This window comes from Panthera tigris, chromosome B2 (assembly GCF_018350195.1).
Source record: "Panthera tigris isolate Pti1 chromosome B2, P.tigris_Pti1_mat1.1, whole genome shotgun sequence".
Lineage (NCBI taxonomy): Eukaryota > Metazoa > Chordata > Mammalia > Carnivora > Felidae > Panthera > Panthera tigris.
The window spans coordinates 39,619,705-39,638,346 of NC_056664.1; the positions used below are offsets into that span (position 1 = coordinate 39,619,705).

Below are 18,642 nucleotides of genomic sequence, written 5' to 3' on the forward strand. Positions count from 1 at the left end.
GAACCACAAGTCCCTCACTTATAAAATGAGAAGAGCCACCATGTCTGGGGTGATAGAGGTCAAAAGCATGTGAGTCAAGTGGCTGGCATGCAGCCAGCAGCTAGTAAGGATCAACGGCTGTTATATGCATGATGTGCATTTTTGTGAGGTCGGAATTCTGCATTTGTAGGTGAGGAGACTGGGATTTACAAAAGGGAAAGGGAGCATTTGTGGAAAGCTGGATGATTTGCCCGTGCCCTTTCCTGCCAACCACCTAAGGAGCCATTCTCTCAGTGTTGTGGACGAGGAAACTAAGGCCCAGACATCACGTAACTTGCCCGGGTTACACTGCTGGCAAAGACAGAGGCTGAAGTTCAACCCAAGGCCGCCTCACACCAGCCCAATCTGAAGCCAGCTCCAGGCTCTGAGCTGTGAGCACAGAGCCCGACGCAGGGCTTGAACCCACGAACCGAACCGTGAGATCATGACCTGAGCCGAGGTCAGCTGCTTAACCGACTGAGCCACCCAGGCGCCCCCAAGGGCTACTCTTTTGAACCTTTTCTCAGAGCTCTTGTACCAGAAGGAAAAGCTTTGAACTGGCTGCTTTGATTTCACGGTGTTAATTCTGTACCTTTTTCTGGTGAGGCCTCGCCCTCCTCACCAAAATGCCCTTTAGGGGAGGATAACACAGGATCTTTGCCTCTCTCGTGTCCCTAATGTGACTCACAGGGTGCTGGAAACTGAGCTGGCCTGGAGATGACCGGTAACCTGAAATGAAAGCCAAAACAACCCAGGGAACTCTGTTGTGGCAAGGGAGCCCATGTGGGAGGTACAGAGGGCTGCTGCAAGAAAGCCATGTGGAAAGGACTTGTTGGGGCTGAGAGCCAGAAAAGAGGTGGAGAAGCCCACCCCACCTCCCCTCTGCAAAAATCCCTTCTTTTCCATTGAAAGTCCTGAGATGTCACCCCACCCCAAGCCTCTGCAAAAATGATGAGAAGGAGGCCTGAGGGGCACGGCCACTGCCCAGCTGGGCTTACACGAGGGCCTGCCAACCCCACGCCTGGCCCAGACCTGTCCACCCATCCTGACTCCCACCAGAGCTGACTCCCCATGGAAGATAAATTGGATCACGTTATCAAGAGCTTTCTTCCTCCGCAACCGCACTCCTCCTCAGGTAAGACCCGAGCAGTACTGTTCTAGAAGCTTCCGTGAGGTTCTTCCCTGTCCTCATGGAAGCGGCTCCGGTTGGAATCCTGCTTCACCACTTACCAGCTCTGTAAGCCTGGGCAGGTGACTTCATCTTTCCGTGCCTCAGCTTTCTCCTCTGTAAAATGGGCATGACGGCACTATCCACCTCATCAGGTTATTGAGAAGATGACACATGTCTTCTGCCTGGCCTGTGGCAGGACTCGAACGTTTGCTGTGGTTATTGCTACTGTCATGGCTGCCCTGGGAAGGACACTGTGGCGCCCACATGAATGACCCTTAGAACACTCCTTCCAACAATCTCATACCTAGATACCCGATGGTTCCAGCTGGACCTAAATATGCCCATCACGCCCACACAGCAAGGCAAATACATAGGATTCTGGACCTGGACTGGCACCACTAACTTACAACTACTTCTGACTATTTGTACCCAACAGAAGAGGGATGGAATAATTGATGAACAACCCAAAAGGGAGCCTCCTCTCCTGAGATCCTTTTCTTCCAAGCCCCGTTGGAAAGACTTTCTCCTCCAAGAAATCCTTCTCTCCCCAGGCCACAGGACTGACTTACCCTGAGGACCCCCAGCTCACATTCCACAGGGGCCTCAATGTGCCTGCCCTATCTCCACCTGCCTCCTGTGATTTGGACCAGGAGAGCCTTCAAGAACCACCGTCTTCCTGCCCTCCTCCCGCAGCAAGGCCCTCCCTCCCTTGCTCACGGGCACTCCTTGAAGATCTCTGGGGGCGTCCTTCACCTCTCCCCACGCGCAACACGGAGACAGACAGGAGATGTTTGGGGGGTGGAAGATTTATTCAGATTTCCACGGGTCTCTGAGCAGAGCGGCTGCTACCAGCAAACCCTTCTGCGTTGGAATTCGGGCCTTTCCCCATCTGGACTCCCCTCACCCCATCCCTGCCCCCACCGAAACCCAACACACGCCACTGCCTCCACCACTGTCTCTCCAGCCCCCCACCCCACCCTTCCAGCCCCCCAAGCAAAGGCTCTGCGCTGAGCTTTGTTTGTAATCTAATTTGCCCGGATAACTGCCTCGACTTTGCACCTCGCTTCTCCCGCGTGTATCCGGCTTTGGGCCCCTTCTTCACCGGTTCGCAGAGCACTTTCTGGGAAATTCCCCTTCCGGAAAGGGAGTCAGCGCTCGCCGGGGGTGAGCGTTCACAAAGCCCAGAAGGAGCCTCCCCGCCTCCCCCACCCCCGGGTCAGAAAGCTCACCTCCAGCCCCCACGCAGTGGCGAGCAGGAAGGAGGCCAGGAAGAACCCGGGCCGACACCGGCCCCGGGCTGCGAGCCCCCGGCCACTCCCCGCGCCGAGCGCAGCCCGCTGGGAACCAATGAACCGTGTGGGAGCAGGGCTCGGCCGTACCTCCAGACTCCAGGGAAAAGCTGGGGTTTGCCAAGCGCGCCACAGGATTCTCGAGGGCAGAGAGGATCCCTGGGGTCTCTCCACCTCCCGCCTTTCTCAGGTCCGCAGTCCCGTGTCTTCTCCCCAAGTCCCCACTTTCCTTCCCCTAAAGTTCGCTCCACGTGGTGTTCTCTCGCCCGCCGCGGCGGCCTGGCCGGGTGAAAGCGGCTGCACCTGCTTTAGGCGAATTATGGTAGCGCTAGAAGTTGGTCTCCCCTCCCTCCGCCGCTCGCTCGCTCCCTCCTCCTCGGCTCTCCGCGCGCTCCCTCCTTCCCCCTCCACCCCGCGTCCCCCGCCCCCTCCCGCCCCGCCCGCGCGCCGCCCGCTCGCAGCCACTCGCAGCCCGGGCTCAGTCGCAGCCCCTCGGAGTCCAGAGCCGGCCGCCCCTGCGGACCGGACAGCGCGGCCCGCGGCCGGGACGGAGCCCCCAGCCCGCGAGGAGGGCGCGGCGCAGGCGGCGGCGGCGCGGCGGGGAGGAGCCCGGGCCGGAACCAGGGCTGGGCCGGGGGCGGGGACGCCGGGGTCCCGGAGCCCCGGAGCCGGAGCGAGCGAACGAGCGTCGCGGGAGGACCGGGAAGGAGGAGCACCGCCGGAGCGAGCCGAGCTGCCCACAAAGTGCGATGCCCCGGCGGGGCTAAGGCGCGCGGCGGCCGGCGCGGCGCGGCGCGGAGGGAGGACGCCCGGGAGCTGCGCGGCGCCGGGCGGCGCGGAGGGGCAGCCCCAGCGGGCGGCGGCGGGCCCGGGCTGCGACCCGAGCGAGCCCCATGCCCCGCGCGGGCTGACGGGCCGGAGCCCGCACGGAGCGGCCGGGCCGGACAGGTAGGTGGCGGGCCGAGCCCGGGGACGCGGGTGGGGGCTGGGCTGGCGACCAGACCAACTCCCTAGCTCGCGCACTCTCTCCCCGCTCACTGGCTCACTTTGTGTTTGCAAACTGCCCGCCGGAGACGCGCCGGGCGCCGGGAGGAGCCGGGCCCAGGCCGGCGCACTTTGTTCCAGCCGGGGCCGGCTGCGGCGCCCTGACCCCGCGCCGCCACCACACCCCGCCCCCGGCCCGGGCCCCCGCGGCCCAGAGCCGCCTTGGGAACAGGTGGGGGCTGCTGCGCGGCGGCGGGAGGTGGGGGCAGCCGGAGGTCGGCTGGGGCGGGGGTGCTGGCTGGAAAGGCTACTGAGGCCCGCCCTTCCCCCCCAGAATCTGGGCCCCGCCCCCTCCCGGCCTGGCCGCTGGGAGTGGGGTGTAAGGGGGCGCGACCCCCCCCCCCCGGTCCCCCGACCGAGTCAAACAAAGAGTACTTCCCGGCCCGGACTTTCCAGAGCTGGGGAGGGAAGTGGTAGCGCCAGCTCCCCCAACCCCAGTCTGTCCAGCACTCCCCGAGACGCGCCGGAGGCAGATGGGGGGGGGACCTCGGTGGCACCCGCCGCGTCTCCTCGAGTGAGAGGCAGACTTGTTTTTCTTGGGGTCGCACCTTGGAGGCTCCGGGGCCAGTCAACCCCTTTCCTCCATCGCTCGGTCAGCTCGGAGATTGAGCGGAAAACTTCTTGGGGACTTGAGAACGTCTGGAAACGGCCCCCGTGATTTTGTGCGCCTGTGCTGGAGGGCGGGGGACGGACCCGGCAGATACCTTTATTCACCGCATTTAGGGAGAACCACCCCCACCCCCCCTCGACCTCACCATGGTGGGGAGAAAGGGAGGATGGCAGCAGGGTTCTTTCCAGGGAAGAGGGTTCCCAAGTGACCAAGCCCAAGCGGGACGACCCCCCCCACGGACGCCTCTCTTTGACCGGCGGTCACCCCGTGGCGCTCTGGCCTCGCGCTCCCCATCAACGCCAAACAAACTAACTTGGAGCTGAGCCCGGGCAAAGCCTGTGGCGCTAGAATGCGGGGCTCCCTGAGCGACCCGGGGTCCCGGCCTCCCCGGCAAAGAACTGTGTGATTTCGCGGGACGCGGATTCTGAGACAGAGGCCCTAACAGCTGCGGATTCCTTCTCTACAATTGGGACACCTCGTGAACACGTCCGCCTCTCACCCAGACTATCTAGGTTGGGGGAAGATGATATGGGCATGCGGCCCCCCTGAGCCTGCAGAGCGACCGGCTCATCCCTTTTGCACCCCCGCTTCTCTTGCCAACCCCCGCCTGGTGGATTTCCTCCCTCACTGGGCGCCTGGGGTTTAAGGCGTCTGGAGATCACCGCGTGCCTCGCACCCTAGCACCGGGTCTCCCTGCGGATTGGCCGCGGAGGCTGGAGCAGGGGTTCAGGTGGGGACCTGAAAGAGCAAACCGGAGTATGAAGCTGTCACGCAGTGGGGGTGGGGGGGTTCCTGAGAAAGCCCAGGAGCGTTTTGGCCAATGCGGGTTTTTACTTGAACTTCAACATCTTTATCCCCCGGCTTAAAGCACCACCTGGATTGTCCCAGGGTGAGCTGTGTTGGGTCTGGGATTAAGGCCCCCAGGAGTGAAGCTTGAGGGGCAGCTTGGGGTTGGAGCCAGAGACTGGCCAGGGTGCGCCATCTCCCACTCAGGAAGAAGGGGCAGCCTGCCGTCTATATGGTGTGTAGCTGCTAGAGGGTTTGACCAGTCCCACCGGGCAAACGGAGTGGGTAACCCAGGCTTGAACCCAGAAACTCACTTTCAGCAGAGAACTGGGACTGAACACTTCCATGCTGAGCATTTCAAGCCCCTGAGTGTCTCTCCTGGTGAGCTAGCGGGTGGTCGCAGGGGCCGGAAGGCAGGGATGGCAGTGTCTCCAATGCCCCCCAGAGAGAGACATTGGCTTCAGACAGCCCCTATCCCAGACAAGCCTCGCATGCTACCCCCGCAGAAAATTGCTTTGGGGATGGGGGAAGTCTGCAGGCTGGCTTTGTTTTGTTTTAAACTTAAGAAACTTTGTCTTGCCGGGGGTTCTGGGGCTCTTCGTCACCTGGCAGGCTGGAGGGAGGGTCCTGAGACTGTTGTAGGCACCTGAACAGCTTGCTTGCTCTGGCTACCTTAGATCTGAGCCTCTCAAAAGCAGGGATGTGCCCTGGGGCGGGGGGGGGGGGGCAGATTCCCTATGGGGTGTTAACCACTCTTGTCAACGGGGCAAGGTAGCATGGGGAGGAAGCGATGCTGTGGGTGCCCTGTCCCCCAGACATACTCAGGACCCCAATAGGATCTGAATCTCCTCCCAGACCTTCCGGCCACTACCTTACCCTGGTCCCAGCCTTAGCACTAAGTTAGGGGAGACCACAGGAACCTTCTTCTTTGGCACTAAGCCGTTGGGTCTCTGGGTGGGGTTTTCTATCCTTCTTCCAATCCTGGGCAGGTTTCCCAGGACTTATAGAATTGGGGAACTACTGAGTCCTGGGGAGAGAAAGGTCTGACACCAGTGCTGGGGTATGCCAGGGGTAGGGGCAGGTTGGGCTCAACTTGTGACAGCCCCTGTCCCTTTGTGGGGGTGCCCTTCTCACACCTACACACCAACACCCCCACCCCCTTTCCTCCGCCTTTGGCCAGAAACTTCCTTTCTGGCTGCCGACAGGTAGGTCCCTTCTTGCCAGGAATGTGCATATCCTGCTGGGCCCCTACTCCAAACACACCTCTTCCTTAGGGGGAAGAAAGCCGGAGGACGTGGGGGTGGGGGGCTTCCTTCGATGCAGTAATACCCTAAGTGTTTGCTGAGCCCCCCTACTCTGTCCGGCAGGTCCCAGGCTGGGCACTAGAGTGCCCAAGCCGTGAAGGCTGGGGTCTGCTCTCTGATCCTCATATTGTCAGGGTAGGACAGACAGGTAAGATATCACATCAGGGAGAGGAGAGTGGGAGCAGGGTGTCTGTTTCAGAGGAGAGGTGTGAGACGTGAGGGGAAGGAGGGGTCATTTCCTCAAGAAGACTTCCCTGCTCCACCAGCGGCCCGGTCTGGCAATGGCTGCACCCGCCTTTCCTACATCCTAACCCTTCACTACACCACCCCACCGCCTTGGTGGTTTGCTTGTCTCTCCAGCTGAAATCCAGGCCCCTCCACGCCTATCCTGAGCACAGTGTCTTTACTTTCCTACTAGCCTCAACTGTGCAAAATACTAATTTCTTCTACCCAAGGAGCTCCACGCCATGTCCCTTCACGATCTTAGAACTCTCCCAGCTTCCCTAGACCAAGGCCAGGCAGATGCCACTTTTGACAGGATTCCATTGGCTGAAATGGTTTCCTTGGACTTGGTTCCAGAACTCTGGATCCCAGGGCAAGGAACTCAGGGCCTGCCCAGGGCAGACCATGGGTCCGAGTGGAAAAGGCTTTGGAACTGGCCAGCAGTGACGGGACTCTGGGGAACTCAATTAAGCTCTTGGAACCTCAGTTTGCTTATGTGTAAAGTGGGTCAATAATATCCACCTTAGAGGATCCTTTTGGGAGTCGAACGGGAGAGTGTATGTAAAGTCTGTACCACGGTGCCTGGCACATGGTAGCGCTGACCAACGGTGACTTTTATCATTAGATTCCCAGCACCGCCAGCCTGCACAGCGGACAGCATGTTGGAATTGCTTGAGTTTTAACCTCCATCTCATGGGCTGGGAAAATGAAGCCCAGAGAGAAGAAGCAACTTGTCTGATGTTCCACAGCGAGTTAGTGGTGAAGCTGGCAATAAAATATGGGGCTCCCAACTCCTGGTGCAGCCAGTACAGCTTGGGGCTCTGCCGTGGGGAAGGGAGAAAGGAGGGGATGCGGAGGGCCTGTCAACTCCCCCCTCACTCCTTTACAAACTCAGGCCTGGGCCGCCCCTCTCCCCTCCGGTGACAAGGCTATGTTCTCTTCTGCCTTCCCTTTAAGCGGGGAGGGTCTAGGTTCAGAATCTGGCATTTCCCACCCACACACAACCCTGGAACAGTCCAGTCATACATTACCCCCCACCCCCCACCATGCCCTTTTAAGGTGCTCATAGAGACAAATAAGAAACGGGAGGGAGAATTCCCCCGGGGTGTAGAGGAGGAAAAATGGCTGGCACCAGGAGACTTCTGGGGCTTGGAACCCTAGCCTACACAGTCTTCTGGAAGGCAAGTTTGGCCACCCATCTGAGATCAATTTGGGACCTACTATGGATGGATCATCTCAAAGAAGCAAAAAGAAACTTCAACTTAAAGCTTCTGGCTTTTTGCACTGCCTTACTGGATTGTCCATGGGAACGCATACCTTCTTTACCCATTGCCAGTCCCACCTTGCCAGTTATCACAGCAGGAAGGAACCCTGTGACTCCAAACCTTGTGGCTGCCGATGCAGTGGTCTGGGCAGGTCCCTCAGGAGTCTGAGCTCGGGGCATGCCTGCCTGAGCTAGAAATCTAGAGCTCCCAGCACAGAAAGTACGCATGTAGACAGGGCCATGGGATGTTGGGCTGTGAGACCAAGCATCCTGTGCCTTGAGGGGGCCATCCAGGCCTGGGTCTCGTGGAGGCCTTCCTTCCCTCGATCCTTGTCCCAAATCTCCTCCTTTCCGGGCCTTTGCCAGGCTGTCCCTCAGTCCAGGGCCTCCCAACACCTTCTCCCCACCCTGACCAGAACCATGCAGCCTGGGCCCAGAATCTCAGTAGCTCTGCTGACCTCACCGGTCATCCTGTGCCCATCCTCTGCCCAGGTGGAGCCTCTAGAGCTGGGACCTGAGGGCCATTGGGCTCACTGGTGGTACTGGACAGAGGTAAATAATGTTTTCTCTCCCACTCAGAACTGATTCCAGTGGCACCTGACCTGGGCTGCCGGGCAAATGGGGGTGAGACGGTGGGTTTTCCTCAGACAGTAAGAGTGGAGTGGGTAGAATAGCGATCCTCTGGCATTTGTTCAAGGTAGGTGGAAGTTACCTAGAATTCTCACTGACAGCAAAGGAGGGACAAATGATGGTGACTAAGAAGGCAGGTGACTCAGGGAGTCCTGGTCTCCACTCCACAAACATTGTGGAGCACTTACTGTGTGCAGTGGCAAGCAAGAGGGTCGAGGGGAAGAGGTTTAATTAGAGGTGACTCGGTCCGTGGCAACTTGGAAAATCAGAAATGGAGCAGGTGCCCCAGGGCTGATCTTGCAGATAGGGACTGTTGTGCTCTGGCCCTGATGCCCCCCAGGGGCAGCCGGCTGCCTGCGTTGGCCTGGGAGAGCCCTCAGGAGGGCTGCACTGTGTGAAGGGGAACTGGAGTGGGGGTGGGTGGGAGAGGGGGGCGCCCATTCTTATTTCCTCAACCCAGTGAGCTCCCTCCGATTGGGTCCCCCAGCTCTGGAGCCCACCCTTCCGGGAGACGGAGGCTGAAAGAAAGTGGTCCAAAAAAAGGGTAGCAGTGTACTTCCTCCTTTCCTTCAAAAGTGCCCTGGGCAGATGTGCATTCGCACCCTGCAAGGAAGGGTGTGCGCAAATCTGGGGAGAGATTTGGGGGAGAGGTTGAATGGCAGGATTTGTGGGACACCCAGGGAGTGGCTGCAGCTGTAAGCACTTAGGGAGCAAAGCCGGAGCGCTGGAGAAGCTCCCTATCTTCTCAAGGCTTCCACACCACTGGATCAGAGCAGGAGGCGCTTGGGAAGGTGGGGTCTTGTTAAGGATGTAGAGTTGGTCCTCTTGGGAGAATCCCTCCTTTAGGAAGCCTCCAGGATATCCGCCCCACCCCCCACAACCCCTGAGAGCCAGGGCTACTGGTCTCCCCGCCCCAGCTCAGCACACTTGCTTTGGGTTGCTTGCCTCCCCAGCCTTTTCCTGAGCTTCTGCGAGCGCATCAGTGCAAGTTGCAGGAAGCTCCTTAATCTCTTAGACCTGAGCTCGGAGATGCAGCATGGAGAAAGAGCCTGGGGCACGGGGCCCACTCCACCCAGGGCCTGGGGGTCTAGGGAACGTTGGGAGGGGGGCTGCTTGTCTTTTAGCCACTGGGAGGGCGGCCTGTGCCCGTGTGCTGCACTCTACTCTCTTGGCGATTGACTTCGCAGGTCTGGGTGATAAACAAGGTCTGGATTCACCAGTCGTCACACTGCTACCAGTTTCCTAATTCTAAGACCTTAGGCATGGCCAACTTCTCTCTGGGCCTTGGCTTTCCTAACTGCACAGAGGACGAGGGATCGATCACCTGTGGGCTCCTCTCCCGGGCCTCTGCAGGCCGAAACTGCGGATTGGGCATCGGGCAGAGAAGAGACTGGAAGGTCTCTGTGCACTCCCCCTTTGTTCCCGCGCCCGGAGCCTACTGCCTCTGCCACTCTTTCCCAAAAGGGGCGCTGTGGAACATGGGGCAGGCGACCCGAGGCCCAGCCAGGTCTCCTCCTTCCCAATTAGTCAGTGGAGCCTGATTAAAAGGGGGTGCTGCCCGCCCCCCCTCCTGCCCGATCTCCATCGACGAGATTTCCCTTCATCAGAATCTCACATCCTCCAGAAATTAATTTGATGCCTCTTGTTATCAATTAATTGAATCTCGTTGGGAGAGAGAGCTCAGCAAGGCAGGCTGCAGCTTGGCCCTTGTATGCCGCCGTTCTGCCCTCCCCCTCACATCAGGACAGCCTCCCCCCCCCCCCTCCATTTCTCTGTTTCTGCCTTGCTTTTATTCCACTTATTTTCTAAAACCACCGCTGGGAACCCTTTTGCCCAGTTTGGCTTGGATGGTACCCATGGACTGGACACTCCCTGGGCTTCACCCTTTCTGAGCTGGGGAGGGGGATAGGTCCTCTCTCCTGGGCCCTGTTCCACCCCTCCTTAAATCAACAAAACCTCACCCTTTGGGAATTTGGCCCTGACCCTGACCCTGACCCTGTGCACTCCGGGGGCTGCTGGTGAGAAACTTGGAGAGGAGGACTGGGGGCGGGAGAACTAGGGACAGACTCCAAGGAGCCTCTCCCACTAGACACCCACACCCTAGATGGGGGAGGGGACACTGGAGGACCAGGCTAGGGACATGTCAGCCATCAGGATTTTGTTCATTCATCTTTTTTTAGAAGAGGCAGTTAGGAGCTATTGCCCCTGCTAGAGCCGATCACTGTAGGGGGCGAGGGCACAGATGTGTGCTACCTCCTGGCTGCCCAAGAGCTGAGGCAGGCATCTGAAGGAACAAGAAGGTAAATGGAAGATGAAGGAGGAAGGTTCTAGAAGACATCCTGATCTGGGAGGGGGCTGTGGCAGGTACAGGCAGGGTACAACTAAGTGGTCACCAGACCCTGACTGAGGAGCCGGGCCTTGCCATTTCACATACTTTCTTGTTCTGATCCTCATAACACCCCTGAGAGATCCTCTAGGCAGTGATACACGTTACTCTCAATTGGCGAGTGAGGGACCCGGGGCTAGAGTGGAAATGTAACTTGCCCAGGGCCACATAGTTACCTGGAACCTGCCTCTCTGGAATGCTGGCCACAAGGGCCGAGGTCACAAATTGACTAACTTTACCCCCTATGAGTTTTTTGTTGGCCCACACAAAGTTTATTACAATGGCACATTTCACATAAATATCCCCACTTTAGCCTCTTTTGAAAAACCAGAACCCTGTCAACAGTCAGCCTGCATTTCTGGGTGTGGTAAGGACAGACTGGGATTGAGTGCCCTGCACTTCTCACCTGCCCTCCTAGGTGACCAGCCTTGCCCCTGAGGGCATTTTGGTTAGTAGTTCTGTCTTGGAGATTTCACCTGTCTTCAGTATTCTTTGAGGAAGAGCTGGGGGAAGAGGGGTGGTCTCCGAGACTCTGCAAGCTCTCTACTAGAGCTCAGAGAAGACCTTTAAGGACACCCTGACCCCAATCGAATTCCCACACACCTGTTAAAAACGGATGGTGGGGGACAATTGTCCTGTTTTCTACCATGGCGGGAATTATAGGGTCTTGTGTCTCCAGGAGCCTGTTTGAAGCTAAAACCAGCCCATCCCTGCCCAGGTGAGCCTGTCTGTGAAAGTCATCATCACCCTCTTCCCTGTCCCCCAAACTTATTTACTTTTTGTTGGGGAGAGGGGAGACTCTCTTCCAAGAATGGAATCTCAGGTGGGGACTAGAGAAGAACTACACATAAGTCACCTTTCTGGAACTCATTTGGAACAGGGAAAGAGGTGAGGAAGGATGCTGAATCTTATGTATTCGGATGTGGCTGTGTTTTAGATGCCCCTTGAGTTGGTACCCAAGATCCCTGTAAATGCCACACCTAAATATCGTGAGGGGAGACAGAGGGCCCAGGGCCTGTCAGGGACAGGTTAGGCCTAAAGCAGTCAAGGCCCCAGGAAGGGCCAGACCAGTGATCTGTCCCAGGCTGGCCAGAGCCCCTCCTTTGCTCACGGGAGCCCCCTGGTGCCAAGGGCACTACCAGAACCAGGCTCCAGATGGCCACTCAGGCCCTGGATGAGTCGCCCCCACCCCTTCACCAGCAGGCCCCCCCACGTAAGACGTCACTATTTAATTAGCCATCTCTGATTAACCAAACTTGGCATTCGGCTTCTCTTGCCCTCATCTTTCCCAGCTCCGAATCAATGGCTTTGATATGCTAATTAGGGAGTAATTTAATTTCAAAAGGCCGCAATTAACAAGGGTGTTGTGGACATGCTGTAGTTAAGCGGAGTAATCTAATTTGCATTAGTAACAAGCAGGGACTAATTAGAAGCTTAATTAGACACTTAGATGGCTCTTATGTTTACTTTCTTAATGAGATGGAGTGGGATCTTTGGTTCTCTTTCTTTTTTCTTTCTTCCTTTTTTTTTTTTCATTGTTAATTCTTCCTCTTGGTCTGGTTGTAGAAAGGAGTGCTGAGGGAGGCCACCTTGCTAGGGCCTGGTGGAAGCATTTTAGGGCCAGAGCCAGGGGAGAAAGTCCACTGTGTAGGGGTGGGTGGGTGGCAGTGGTGAGGAAAGGTTCAGATCCCAGGGAGGTTGCAGAGTGACTGCCCCAAGCGAGGCTTGCAGCTTCTGAGGTGGGAGTCAGGAGAAGAGCACTGGTTTGGGAGTCAGAAGAGCTGTAGGGTTTCAGTTTGGCTCAGACTTCTAGCAGCCAGGTGACCTCGTCAAGTCACTAGGCATCTTCAAAGAATGGTTCCTTCGTCCATCAAATGCATGCCAGATTGTATGAAGAGGGGAGATGACAGGGGTGTGGGAAAGGGCTTCCAAGGACTCTGCGAGTGGAATGGTTGTTATTAAAATAAAATAGAGTCACAAATTGTGTGCCCAGGCTTCACTTCCTTGTGACTCAGCTTAGAAGTCACCTCCCACCAGAGGAGACTTCCCAGAGTATCCCCATTCCCTCCAGGCACCCATAGCCAGCCCGCCCCCCCCCCCCCCCCCCCCCGTGTCAATTTAACATAACATTTGTAAAGTTGTGTGTTGTATAGAGCAGAGGTTCTCAACCCTGGCTGCAGTTGAAGTTTAGAATACTTGGAAAAGATTTTAAAATTATCCACGCCTGGGTCCCACACCCCAGAGTCCAATTTAATTGATCCAGGGTGGAGCCTAGGTACTGTTTTTGTTTTGTTGTTGTTGTTTTAACACCCTGTTTGCCTGCATGTCTCCCTTTCTCCTCCACCAACTGGTAAGCCCCCCAAAAGCAAGGGCTGTGCTTTCTTCCCTCCATATGCCCAGACCCCCCTGTGTTCAGAGGGCCACCAGCCAGCTGTACCCTGTAAACTCACCCAGACTTGACAGTGTTGCATTTTGAGAACTTCATACAGGATCTGAGAGTCTTCTGGAGACAGACCTGAGGAAAATGCTGAAAAGGTGAGGGGCTTATAAGTCCTCCAGGATATGGGTGCATTGCTGAAGGGAGGATAAAATTGGTACCAAGTTTTTGGACATCAAGTGGGGAACAAGTGCATTAACAGCCTTAAAAAGAGGCAGTTCTACCTAAACATGTATCGTAAACAAATAGTTAGAAATGTAGAGTATTCCGTTCACAGAAGGGTGTTTATTGCAGAGTCATAGTAAAAAAAAAAAAAAAAAATTGGTAACGGTCTAGATATCCAACTCTGGGCGATTGGCTAACTAAGTTCTGGAACACGCAGCCCATTCGAGCAACTATGTGGCCACTAAAAACTGTTGCTTAAAATATTTGATGTCATGTGGAAATGGTTATGATAGTAAGTGGTGAGTGGAAAAATAGGGAAATTCAAACCATGTACAGATTATGACCCCAATTTCACTTTTTAAATGTTTATATGCCAAAGAGGGTGAACACGAAGAGAAGGGGTAGATCCCAAAAGGCCAGCTCCCTGGGTGGCAGAATTATGGGTATGACTTTTTTTTCTTTGTACTTTTTTTCCCCCCCTCTTCAAAATTTTCTACCAAATTGTCTGTTACTTTTACAATTGGGAAATAAAGTTATTTGAAACTCGGAGAACTTGGAACAGCCCAGGATGGCAGCTCACCTTCCAAATCACAGAGGCTCGTTGCCGCCTTTTAGAGAGGCATGTCCTCACCCTGCCACCTGCACGAAGCTCCTCGGGCCCTGAAGTTTTGTGCTGAGAGGTTGAATGGTCGCTAACATTGGGGCAGGTTGCTGCTAGTGTGTCATTTAGGGAGAGTCGCGAAGTACAGGCAGGACATGGGCTTGGAGAGGGGTTAAGCTTTTTCTGGAACCCAGGAGAGCCCCCATCTTCTTGGGGGGAATTGGCTTAGTCAGAAAGCCAGGCAGTGATGAGACTCACATCATCCTTCTCTGGTTTGGGGACCCATTTTGGAACTATAGAGACATTCTCACCCATGGGCCCTACCTCACTTTCCTCAAATGCTGAACCAAGAGCTGTGGTAAGGGGATGGGCTCATAATCCATAGCCCACTCAGAGTTGAGTTGTAGCAGGTCCTTCTGGGCCCCCATAATTATACTAACTACCCTTCTCTGAATGCCTTCTTCCTGCGGTGTATTTTATTTGATATCACAGCAACCCTGAAAGGAAGGCTTATTGGTATTAGCCCCAAATCAGGAAACCAAGGCTCAGACTGGTGACCTCACTGCTCAGTGCTCTTATTACAAAGATAATAAGAGACGAGAAAAGGGCCAGCAGGTAGGATGGCAAATGAGTGGCTAGCAAAGGAGGGCCAAGGCCAAAGGTGGCTGCCGCCTGAACGAACCCTCAGCTCTTCCGGTAGCCTGAGCCAGTAGGCCTTGGGGGCCTGAGCTGAATGAGGGAGGGAGATCCCGGGGCCTTTGGATGACAAATTGGGAAGGCATCCTTCAGTTACTTGTAAGGTCAGTGGTTATTGCTCTGAAAAGCCCTCTGCTTTATGTCCCTGACACAAGTAAGATCTGATAGTAGGACAGCTAGAAAAAAAGGCAAAGAAAGAAGGAAATATAAGCTGTCTTCATGCTCTGTTCCCTGTGGTACCCACGTCTTTTTATGTAATCTAGCAGTATGTCCATTTCAAGGACTTGTAGCTCTGGAGAAGTCTGAAACTGGCAACCTCTCTTATAAAAGAAGGGCCTTTGCATATGCTGTTTCCCCTGCATTCAGTGTACACTTCGCCTGGCCAACACCTACTCATCTCTCATTTCTGAGCATAAATGCCATTTCCTTAAAAAGAAGGCCTTCCTTGCGCCGCCCCCGCCCCGTTTAAATTAGATTCCCCTGTTTATTCCCTGTACTCAGCATTTGATAGAACCTACTTTATTTGAGCCTATCTATTTATTTGCGTCCTTATTTATCATCTGCCTCCCCTCAAGGGAACCATAAGCCCCAGCATAGAAGGTCTGCATATTCAGAGCATGGCACGCTGTAGGCGTTTACCTATATGTGGAACCAGTGAACGGATGGAGGGTCATTGCTGGTGAAATACGCCCCAGGCCATCCACTGGAAGAGAGAGAAGAAGAACTCCGTTCTTGGCCAAAACTCTACTAGTGGCTAAATGTTCAAAATGACAAATGCCTGGGGCCCCTGGGTGGCCCAGTTGATTAAGGGTCCGACTCTTGATTTTGGCTCAGGTCATGATCTCATGCTCTCTCTCAAAATAAATTTAAAAATTAAAAAAACAAAAGAAGGGGAAATTCTGGGAAAAAAAAGACAAATGATAGATTTACCTAGTAAAAAGGGGTGCGGGGAGTAGGACCCCCGTTATTACAAGTTGCCCTCGAAGCATCTAGGACACTATGCTGGCCACTACTGTACCGGCTTGTTCAAGATTTTTTATTTTTTATTTTTTAAAAACTGTTTTTTAACATTTATTTATTTTTGAGAGAGCGTGAGCAGGGGAGGGGAAGAGAGGGAGACACAGAATCTGAAGCAGGCTCCAGGCGCTGAGCTGTCAGCACAGAGCCCGACGTGGGGCTTGAACCCACGAACCATGAGATCATGACCTGAGCCGAAGTCGGGCGACTGAGCCACCCAGGCACCCCTTGTTCAAGATTTTTAAACCTGCAAAGGGCAGGGACCAAATTCCAGGTTCCTTCCTGAAAAATAGATCCTCACTGTTTGTCTTCTTTTTATTTTATTTTTTTTAAAGTAAGCTCTTTACCCATTGTGGGGCTCGAACTCACCACCCTGAGATCAAGAGTCACATGCTCCACCAACTGAGCCAGCCAGGTGCTGCCCTCAGTGTCTGTCTTAAGCAGGCATTAAATCCCTATTGAATGAATAAATGGCCTTGGAGATGGATCATCTCATTTTGGCCACCAGGCAGCTCATACACTAAAGTCAGTGGCCATCATCCGGGACACCTGTCGTCTTGGATGAGCGGCCTCAACATTTAAGTGGAAACTTTTTAGAAATGAAAATTCTCAGGCTGGGTCCCAACCTACTGAATAAGAAACTCTGGGCCTGTGGCCCAGTAATCTGTGTTCTAACAAGCCCACCAAGGTAATTCTGATGCATTCAAGTTTGAGATCCTCTGGCTTAAGGTTTTGGTCCATTCGTTCTCCCTTTCTACTACCCAGTGACATTGTATTTTAAGAAGCTTCATCCGCCTTTTATTGCAATCTGCTTCCTGACCTTCCTTGGAAGCTGATAGGGGTGTACATTGTAAATAGATAGCTGCATCTAGTCTAGTTTTCCCCGTTATACAGAGGAGAAAAGAGGGGAATGAACTTGGCTCAAGTCACACAGCAAGTTGGTGATACAGACCTGGGGCTAAGATGCCGGGTTTCCCAACTTCCAGTCTCAGGCTTTCAGCTGTCTCTCCGCCTAGGTTATGGGTTTGCGGAGCGCTGGAAACCGTGTGTACTTATTTCATCTCAAACCGCCACCATTGCTATGGGTACAGGTTACCTGTGGTCACGCCCCCACCGGCTTTGCTCGGATTAAAGCTAGGAGTGCCTCCTCGGGCTGTCCAGCTGCGCGCATGCACGTGTGCGCTGGGGTCTGCCCCGCCCCCTTCCCTCCCTCCCTCCCTCGCGGGTAAACTCCGGGCATCCATCAGTCTGTTAATTGCACTAATTAGAGATCGCGGAGGTGTTAATTGGAAAACCCTGGTATTGTGCCTGTTTGGGGAAGAAAACGTCAATAAAAATTAATTGATGAGTTGGCAGGGCGGGCGGCGCGGGTTCACGGCGAGGCACAGGGTGTCGTGGCAAATGTTACCGCTCAGATTAAGCGATTGTTAATTAAAAAGCTACGGTAATTAATACTCCCTTCACCATATGTGCCCGCGGGAAAGGCACAAAGGTTTTTCCGCGTGTGGGGCTCCCCGTCCCTCTTCGTCTCACCCCAAAACACCCTAGTCCTTGGGTTCTCCTTTTAGCCGCAAGGTGGGTAGAACTTGTCACTTCCGGCCTGGGAGGGGACAAGGCGGACCAGAAAAGTTACAAGGAGGCCTCCCTTGTTAAGTGCCCCCTGGGGTTCTTCGAAGGGCCACGAGCCTCAGGGGAAGTGGGAGCCCCCAGGGGCCCGCTGCCTCCCCCAGAGAGGAAGAGAAGGCTGCGGCTTTGACCCAGCTTCCTTCCTTCCGACAATGTCTGCGGGAGCTTCGGGGCCTGGCCCCAGGCTGAGGTGCCCGGGTTCCCCAAGGGGTTCCCTGAGAGAAAGGAGACAGGGAGCTGCCTAAGGGCGGGACTAGAGAACCAGAGAGAAATCCTAGGCCACATAAAACAACCCAGCGTGAGTCGCTTTCCCCTGCCCCCAACACGTGGTAGAAGAGGGGTCAGGGAAGGCGGAGGGTGGGGGATGAGGGCCCCATGTTTAGCGAATCCTAGAAAGATCTAATTTCCCCCTTACTTGCTGTGCGAAGGAAGAAAGACCAAACCAGTGACTTGGGCAAGGGGCAGTGACTTGCCCAAGGTCACAGAGCTGGCCCTTGAAACCAGATGGTCTCCTTCCCAGAGCTTCTCTCCTCATCTGCAGGTGTCTGCTGCTCTTTGCTGAGGAAACAGGTGACTGGGGGAGGAGTGTGTGGAGAGAGAGGGAAGGGCCAGAGTGAAAAAAGGAGGGGGCCCCCCCCACCCCATTACCAGAGGAGGAAGCTCAGGTCGACGTTGGGTGGAGCCCTTCTTTGGGCGAGGGACCACAGCTGTAATTCAAATGGACCCTTGGTGGCTCCCACTGGCCCTAGAACACTGTGGCTTCAGGTGCACCTGCTGGAAGAGGGAGTTTTACTCCTGGAGCTTCAAAGTTAGGTAAGACCTTCAAGACCACCTCTCCATGCAGAGAGGGGGAAATTGAGCCCCAAAGGAGGAGGAAGGCAAAGGATTCACAGCTGGTTGTGGCTGAGCCCAGGCCCCTGCCTTCTCCTTAGCCAGAGTCCGGGCTCTCTGGGCATTGCTGTAAAGGCCTGCGTCTGCACCCTGTGCCTGGCTGTCTGGCCCTCTGAGCCTGCTCACCCACCGTGCAGGGAACACCCCAGTGCTGTTGGAATGCCCAGAGGAGAGATGGGCAGGAGGCAGGAGGCTGCTGGTGTGCTCATCTTCAGAGGGCAGGGTGTCCCAGGGTAGAGGAGGTAAGGTTGCGGAGATACAGGGAACACGTGCAGGTTTGGGTGTATGTTGGTGGGCGGGTGGGAGCATGGAAGGAGGTGAAAGCCCCGGGAGAGGGCAGAGCGTGCCACATGGGAATTAATGCCATTCATACACCCTGCGGAAATGACTTTTCAAATGCATATAATCTCAAGCATGCAAATGAGAGGCTTGCTTCACCCTGTTTAATATGAATGATCGGCCCCTGAATAGCTATTATTACACGC

At 55.3% G+C, this 18,642-nt stretch overlaps 1 protein-coding gene across 7 annotated transcripts in view; it reads left to right on the forward strand.

Moving 5' to 3' along the window:
* The first annotated feature begins 3,333 nt into the window (after positions 1–3,333).
* FOXP4 (forkhead box P4) overlaps positions 3,334–18,642 on the forward strand; it is a 51,135-nt gene continuing 35,826 nt past the window's right edge. For all 7 annotated transcript variants that reach the window (XM_042986321.1, XM_042986325.1, XM_042986324.1 and 4 more), the window contains exon 1: positions 3,334–3,426. The gene's annotated coding sequence lies outside the window, so the exon portion shown is untranslated. The remainder of the gene's footprint in view (positions 3,427–18,642) is intronic.